Below are 7792 nucleotides of genomic sequence, written 5' to 3' on the forward strand. Positions count from 1 at the left end.
AATAAAGTTTTACATTTCATAGTGGAAAAATACCTATATTCAACAGGGTCAATTAGATCGCAAGTGTGCGATATGTACCTATCTTCAACTTACAAAAAGTGAGTGGTCCGTCGTGATCTGCTCAAGTGAGACAAGAAATCAGATATGTTCATCTATGACACAAAATTGGTAGGGGGGAGGGGCAACAGTCATTCAAAATAATATACAAATTTACTAACCATACCTACTTATGATTAGCAAATAATGCACAGTGAAAATTAGCACAAAATACGTTTATTTTGAACTAACTGCCAATATTGTTTGATAGAGAAGTTTTAAAAATACTGATTTGCCGACTTCGTGGTAAAAAGCAATAGTACACATTCACGAAAAAATCAATCAGTAAATAGTCTTCTGGACAGCACAAGTTTTGAATTTGTAAAATATTAGTTTTGGCGTGAGAAGCTGAGAAGGTAGATTCAAATTTACTGTGGGTTCGAGAATTAAGAAAATAATTACATTGGTTACAATATTAATTTTACACCAAAATCAGTTTGGTTTAGCTGCACGCATCGTAAACTTCCTTTCGGTTTTTGTGGGCAAGAAGAGTGCCAAATAATTGTTTCTCTTTTGTACAAATTCACGTAGCGCGTCAAGTTGCCTGTGATTGTCACGTACCCCTCTCGAGTCTCGCGACTATTCTGGTAACTGGTTCCGCATAGTGTGTAGTTGGCTTTTGTCACGAGTGGTTTACGATGCATTAATTAATGAAACAGCGCACGTTCTCTTTATGGAAACCCAAACAATTGGCGAGCCAATTTATTTAACCTTGAGTGACTGGATAAGCGGTATTTCAACTCAATACCAATTTCTTCATTTTGCAACAATAAATGAAGGAGAAAGCTCTTTTTTACCCACTTTCCAATACTTAATTGTCTGGACAAGTTTTATACTTCACAAATGAGATAATTATTAGAAAAGTTATTAATGGTTCTGTCACGCAATGCTTTTACTGATTATTCTCCGTCGATGTCAAGGTTAAAAGATCGGCGCTTACATCATGCAATTTTTTTCGCGTCCCACATTCGTGGAAATATTGGCGATCTTGGAATGTGTGGGCTTAAAGTAGATGCTACAGCTGAACACGCATCGCTTGTTTTCTTAGAATTTTTACGGTGGGCAGCCATCACCTTTACTTTATAATTACGCCGTAATTATGCATAATGAAACAAATTTTAATTGGCAATAAATTCTTTGCGAGGGGGTCTTTTTAATTTATAGCGGAAGTTTGGAGAGGTATCTGCTCGTTTATGGCCGGCACATTTAAGGTTTGACCGACGCCGATAAAGACAAAGGAATCGAATTCTCCCGGAAATGTTGCGGTTCTATTCTTTTGTTGTGTTTTTGTTTATTTACTAAAGGAGATATGACCGGCGGAGGCGGCGCCGTTAATTAACGGCAAATCTATCGCTAATGAAAACGAGTTCGCTCGTCTTGTTGTCACTAGTCAGTCTATCTGCTTTAAATTCAGTATATTTGAATGTTGCACATACCTACCTCATGCTTCAACGCCATTAATTAACAACGTTCACGTAACCGACATTTCATAATTGCGATTGATATTCGTGGAATTTTTTCAACTTACTTCCTCGCTATTGTGTCCTCAAATAAAGCGGATCGTCGTGGTTGAATTGTGAACGTACCCATGACTGTAGAAAAATAGTTCTATTGTATTGAAATAATGGAATAGACCTTGAAAAACCACGGTATCTTGTATTGTGTTCGTTTGAAATTGTTATTTTCGTGTCATTAGTCTCGCCGGTAAATATTTAAATTTGCATATCAGTTTAGCATTTCTTGGCAATTGCCAACTTACTTCCAAGACATGGTTTCATTTATTTTAGTTGCCGTAATTCTATAAATAAATATGACGCCCTTGTTTTTTTTTGATATATTGTGAAAACACACGAATGCGTATAAGTGTTAGCCAAGAACATGCCTTGTTTTCAAATTTTTGTTTGGGAAATTGTCGCTTTTCATGCGTGTACCTACTTTTTAGTGTCGTTGACATGCAATCATAGATTGGTTCAAAAATCCTTGGGACTTCCGAAATTGCCTTATCGCGTGTATCTAAAGTAAAACGATTTTGTTTTCGTTATTCAGTTTGCTTACTATGAGTGAAGAATTTTTACTCCATCATAGGTATAAGCACACCCACTGTTAATAAATGGGATATTTAATTAGTAGTAAAAGGTAATTACGTAACGGTATAATTTATAAACGATTCAATAATCATTTTATATACCTCTCTTTGTCTGCTCTAAATGGCAGCGTGTCACGTTATTAAAACAATTTAGAACTATTTCAACCAGTTTTATCTTGCAAGTCATGACAATTTATAAATCATATGAAAGTAACCCTTGCAATTTGCTCAATGCCAATATATTTCATTCATAGTAATCATAGTCAAGCTCAAGATATCGAAGATTTTTACTGCTTTCTACCGCTAATGAAGTGTGGCGCAGCTACCGTGAGGCCTACTATTGTGTCAAAGCTCCATTCCAACGCTATTGTCATAAATATGATTGATTCATACGGTACACGAACTGTGGAAATTGAATAGCAGTGACGTAAGTAGGTATCCGATCGAAATCATTTAACATTTTAACTTAAATAATTGTATGCGTCAGACAGTTTGGTTCAAGGTGAATTTAGTATTTTTTAATTGACAAATTGTCTGTAATATTGCCAAAACAGTTTAAATGACATTCAATTGAGAGTATTCAAATAGTTATTTACATATGAGTATGGTAAATCAAGGTTTACGTTAACGAGTGAGATGTTTACTGCCGAAGCGTAGCTGAGGCAGGAATTTCGAAACGAGTAACGTAAACTGATTTGACATACAAATAATGTAAAACATTTTATTTCATACTGCTCTATTTGTATTAAAATACCATTTTGATTAGAATGTTGTAGATACACATTAAAATAAAAGCAAAAGTCGATCACTTGATTTGTTTGATCTGACAGTAGTTTGACAAATATCAATGCATACGTTTAGATGGATGTCAGTTGCGGTTGCTAGGCAAAATTTCCAGTCTGGTAAAAATTTTCAGTCTGGTAAAATACGATTTACCAGACTCAAATCAGTCTGGGAAAGCGGTGATTACTAGATAGTATGAAATAAAACAAATTTCCATTCTTACCTTCAATACCTATAGTCAATGGCCTTACGGATTCAGTATAAGGCTCAATTATTTTTATTATAATAAAATTTTTTTTTAATGGAATCTATTTTTACAGGTTTGTGAAAGCAAAACCTCAGGATGAGAAATAAAGATAGAGATGCCTTGATGCTTTGCGTATCAAAACGTGCCATCATCTCGTCGTGTTTGTAAACATTTCAGGAAGCGAACTTTTCACATTTCGCCAGACGATTATTAAGGGAATATTAATAACACATGTATTTGAAAGGATCTAAATGGATTTTTAAATATTTATAAAAATTGTGAAAAACAAACAATTATAAGTTGAAAAAATTTACGTTAATTAGTGTATTACGACGGCAACGCTGTAGCGATTTGACAGATGAGAGGATTTTTGTTTATTTCTACAAAAAGTAATTCCTGCATTTTTAGCTCATTTTATAGATTATTCCATTGTGTTTAATAATTTACCAGTACCGTTTGACATGGGGAAAGGTGTACTGTTTGTGGAATTAGTGCAGTTACTAATGTTTACCTTTCGTCCTCTCAACTGTCAAACTGTGGGTTATGTTGGATCAAAACAAACGTTCGTGTTAATATAGCGTATGCCTCTATCTTTATTTCTTAGGTCATAACTATTTTTGCTAACGCCAATGGCATTTAAAGCGACTAGTTGTTCATTTTGATAGGTAGACTAGCAAGTAGCATGTATGCGAAAGGAATCTTATAGGTAACAAATTCAAACATAAGAACAAATTGCGTAGTGCTGTCAATGAAAGGAATAATTGTTTACATAAAAATCAGGAAAATCACACATTACTGACGAGGAAATATTGAAGTGCGAGACCGAGTATCCGAGTCAAGTAATGTCATTTTACTGACGAGTTTTGTATTAAATTTTATCCGAAATCGTATTTTAATATAACATTTCAATTTTTGTGTAGAACTTTTGATTAGTATCAATCCGTCAGTCTCAGTGATGACAGGAGTCATTATATGACATTAGAAATGTCACAAATGCGGGCGGTAAAGTGACGATGCGGCCGGTAAAGTAACAGGTGCGGCCAGTAAAGTGACAGGTGCGGCCAGTAAAGTCACAAGCGGCGTCTGCCTCTGTCAATGGAAACTCAAATTTTCTGACAGAACGTAGGCATGGACGGCATGGATTCGAAGATGTGCGAGAATCCGATAAGCTTGTGTGAAGGAAATATTAAAACACAAATAAGAGATAACACCAAATGCGTAAAGTACGTACCGTAAAGTTTATGAATTACCTATTTGTGATTTTTTGACTATTTAGAGGGTAAGAGTGATATGGTGGACAACAGAAATGTTTCTAGATAAATCAAGATCAAATGTTTCATTCCGCAATGAATGCTTTTCAAAAATGCCTACTCTAAAACAATGCGACGCCAAAAAGTTGTTCTGATTTTAAATTTAAATAAATTTGATATGTTGAGATCTTTGAACATAAAATAGTGAATTCATACAGAATTGATTGAAAAAGAAAATCAGTAAGCGACGCAACCGTAAAACAGGTAGGTATTATGAACACTGTTCCAACTGTTGGACCAAGAGTAACAATTGAAAGATTTCTGTCAATTTTCAAAAACTAATTTAGATTCGTTTTTTCATGTTGCAAAAATTCAAATTTGGTTTTTATTATTTTCTATGTTATTTGCACAGATATAAAAAAATTTTATATTACATATATGCTTTATTAGAAAGACAACGATGTACGGCACGCACAAAAAAAAAGAAAAGTTGGAAACTGTTTCAACAGATTGGTGCACCCGCCCACAACGCCCTGATGCTCGTGCGAGAATAGCACCTTAAATTTTCTGTATATACGCCGTTAACAAGTATTTTTGTTTACTGTTTTAGTTCCAGCATAATCGCTAGACAATGTTTAGCTCATTTTTTATGAATTAAAAAAAAATGTGGTATTGTTTGCGTTTTGTCCGTCGGTCTGTCCCGATCCACTTCTGCGATTTTGAACTACTTTTAAGGGAATGGTTCAGAGTCCTGGAATTTTTTGCAACATGTAGCTTATAGCTATACCAAGGAATTAACTTCTACCAACCTCCTGACCTCCTCGACTCGTTATCGTGATCGGATATAAATAATTCTTTACATCTCAAGAACAGATTGTCGGAGGATGGTACTCACAAAGGGTGAAAGTAATAATATATCTATTGGTGATGTCAAAACCTTACGAGCGAATATCTCGAAAACGCTTTGTCAAAGGACCCACAAAGATAAAATGAACTGAGACCATATCTATTGGTAAAGTCTCCCCATTAATCATCTAACTAGAAAGAAACATCGATAAATGTAGCATGCTACTAGCTTATAACGCAACCATTTAACTAAGCTATTTGGGTTTAAAAAAATGCGCTTTATGTGCACAAGAGTTGTATGTACACAATTTATACTTATTTTACGAGCAAGGTGTAGTATGATCTTTGGAGCAAGCAAGCTACTTTTAGATTTGAGACCTAAAAACAATTTGCTTACCTTTGTACTTGGGTTCTCTATATACCGTGTGTCCTATTTTGGTTGAGACTAGGCATGGGAATTTTTTTCGATATATCGATAGGTATCGATAGTTATCGATATATCGAATAACAATAGGTAGAGCTAAAAAATCGATATATCGATAACTATCGATATATCGATACTTATCGATAATCGTATCGATATGTCGATAACTATCGATATGTCGATAACTATCGATATATCGATATGTCGATAACTATTGATATATCGATATGTCGATATCTATCGATATATCGATATGTCGATATATCGATATGTCATAACTATTGATATATCGATATGTCGATAACTATCGATATATCGATATGTCGATAACTATCGATAGATCGATATGTCGATAACTATTGATATATCGATAACTATTGGTACGATAAAATTATGTTATTGTTGAGATTTCAACGAGCGCTACTATTTTTATTAATAAAATCCATTTTCGGGTTTACTCTCGTGTAAATTTACTATTTTTAGTTGCTCGACGTTTCGGAAACTTAACTTTGCTCCCTTTCTCAAGAGAAGCGCTACGTCACATCATCATCCATGCCAAATAAACGCAGTAATAAAATCTTTAGAAAATAGATCTTTTCGTCTTACTGACGATTGCTCAAAAAAAGAAGCACTTCAAAAACTTGAACAAAATGTTGCATCAAAATGGCTACTCTTTAGATAAAATAAAGAAGACAATCAAAGGGTGTAATCATGGCCTATGTATCGGTATCTGACTGATGGTTACAGAGGACCAGTCACAAAAAAACAGAAATGCTAAAGAGCCCTGCGATAATTGCACAGTTAATATGGTAACTCCATTAAAGTTGCAAGAACTGCATTCGGTTATTTTCATATTTTGTTAAAAGAGCCCTCTTGTCTTGTCGGGCTCTTTCGCCAAAATATAAAAGTAAACTCATGCAGTTTTTAGACACGCTTTCAAAAAAATTATCGGTAATATTATATCGATACCTATATATTAAAAACTATCGCCATAACGAGAACTATCGATATACCGATACTTATCGATATAGCGGTAGTTATCGATCTTTCGATAGTTATCGATGTATCTATAACCATCGATATTTCGATAATTATCGGCATATCGATAAGTAAAATATATCGATAGGTAAGTACCCGATACTTATATCGATAGGTGAAAACAGATTATCGACATATCCCTATCCCTATCGATAACTATCGATCGACAACTATCGACATATCGATATATCGATAACTATCGACATATCGATATATCGATACCTATCGATAGTATATCGATACTATCGATATACTATCGATATATCGATAACTATCGATATATCGATAACTATCGATATATCGATAACTATCGATATATCGATAACTATCGACATATCGATAACTATCGACATATCGATATTTCGATAATTATCGGCATATCGATAAGTAAAATATATCGATAGGTAAGTACCCGATACTTATCGATAGGTGAAAACAGTTATCGCCCATCCCTAGTTGAGACTGCAGTGTATCTCAGGCGATTTTAAAGATAAGAGGCATGCGATGTGCGGTTTTTAATATAAAAGGCTCGATAAAAGGATCCTTGTTTTGGATATCCTTAAATACAAATGAATTATTTTTATTAGTTTTGATTGGCGATTTGCAATAAAGCAATATAGAGACGGGACTGACGGAGTACCGTGGGTTTAATTAAAATATAAAAGACAATTCAAAATGCGAGAGGATTATGGTGCAATCGGAATGAGCAAAACTTTCGGAAATACTAAAACGTAAAATCCCTGAAGGTGCGATGTCTAATTCATAATCTCTTCTTTAATCTTTCGTTCTTTTTCATTTCGTTTATGTTTGTACACAACGAAAAAAGCAAATTCATTTACAATTCCGGGAACATCCTGGGACACGTCTATTAATATTTTCACTTGTTTGTTTTTTTGCATTATAGATGTTATATGAGTAGGAGGTACAATGTCGGCATACATTTTTTTATCTACGATTATTATTAATAACGCTCAAATTCGCGCTCAAATAACTTCACTATATTTTAGCGAATTATGATATGC

The sequence above is a fragment of the Photinus pyralis genome, unplaced genomic scaffold (genome assembly GCF_008802855.1).
Source record: "Photinus pyralis isolate 1611_PpyrPB1 unplaced genomic scaffold, Ppyr1.3 Ppyr1.4_LG3b, whole genome shotgun sequence".
NCBI classification, from domain to species: Eukaryota; Metazoa; Arthropoda; class Insecta; order Coleoptera; family Lampyridae; genus Photinus; species Photinus pyralis.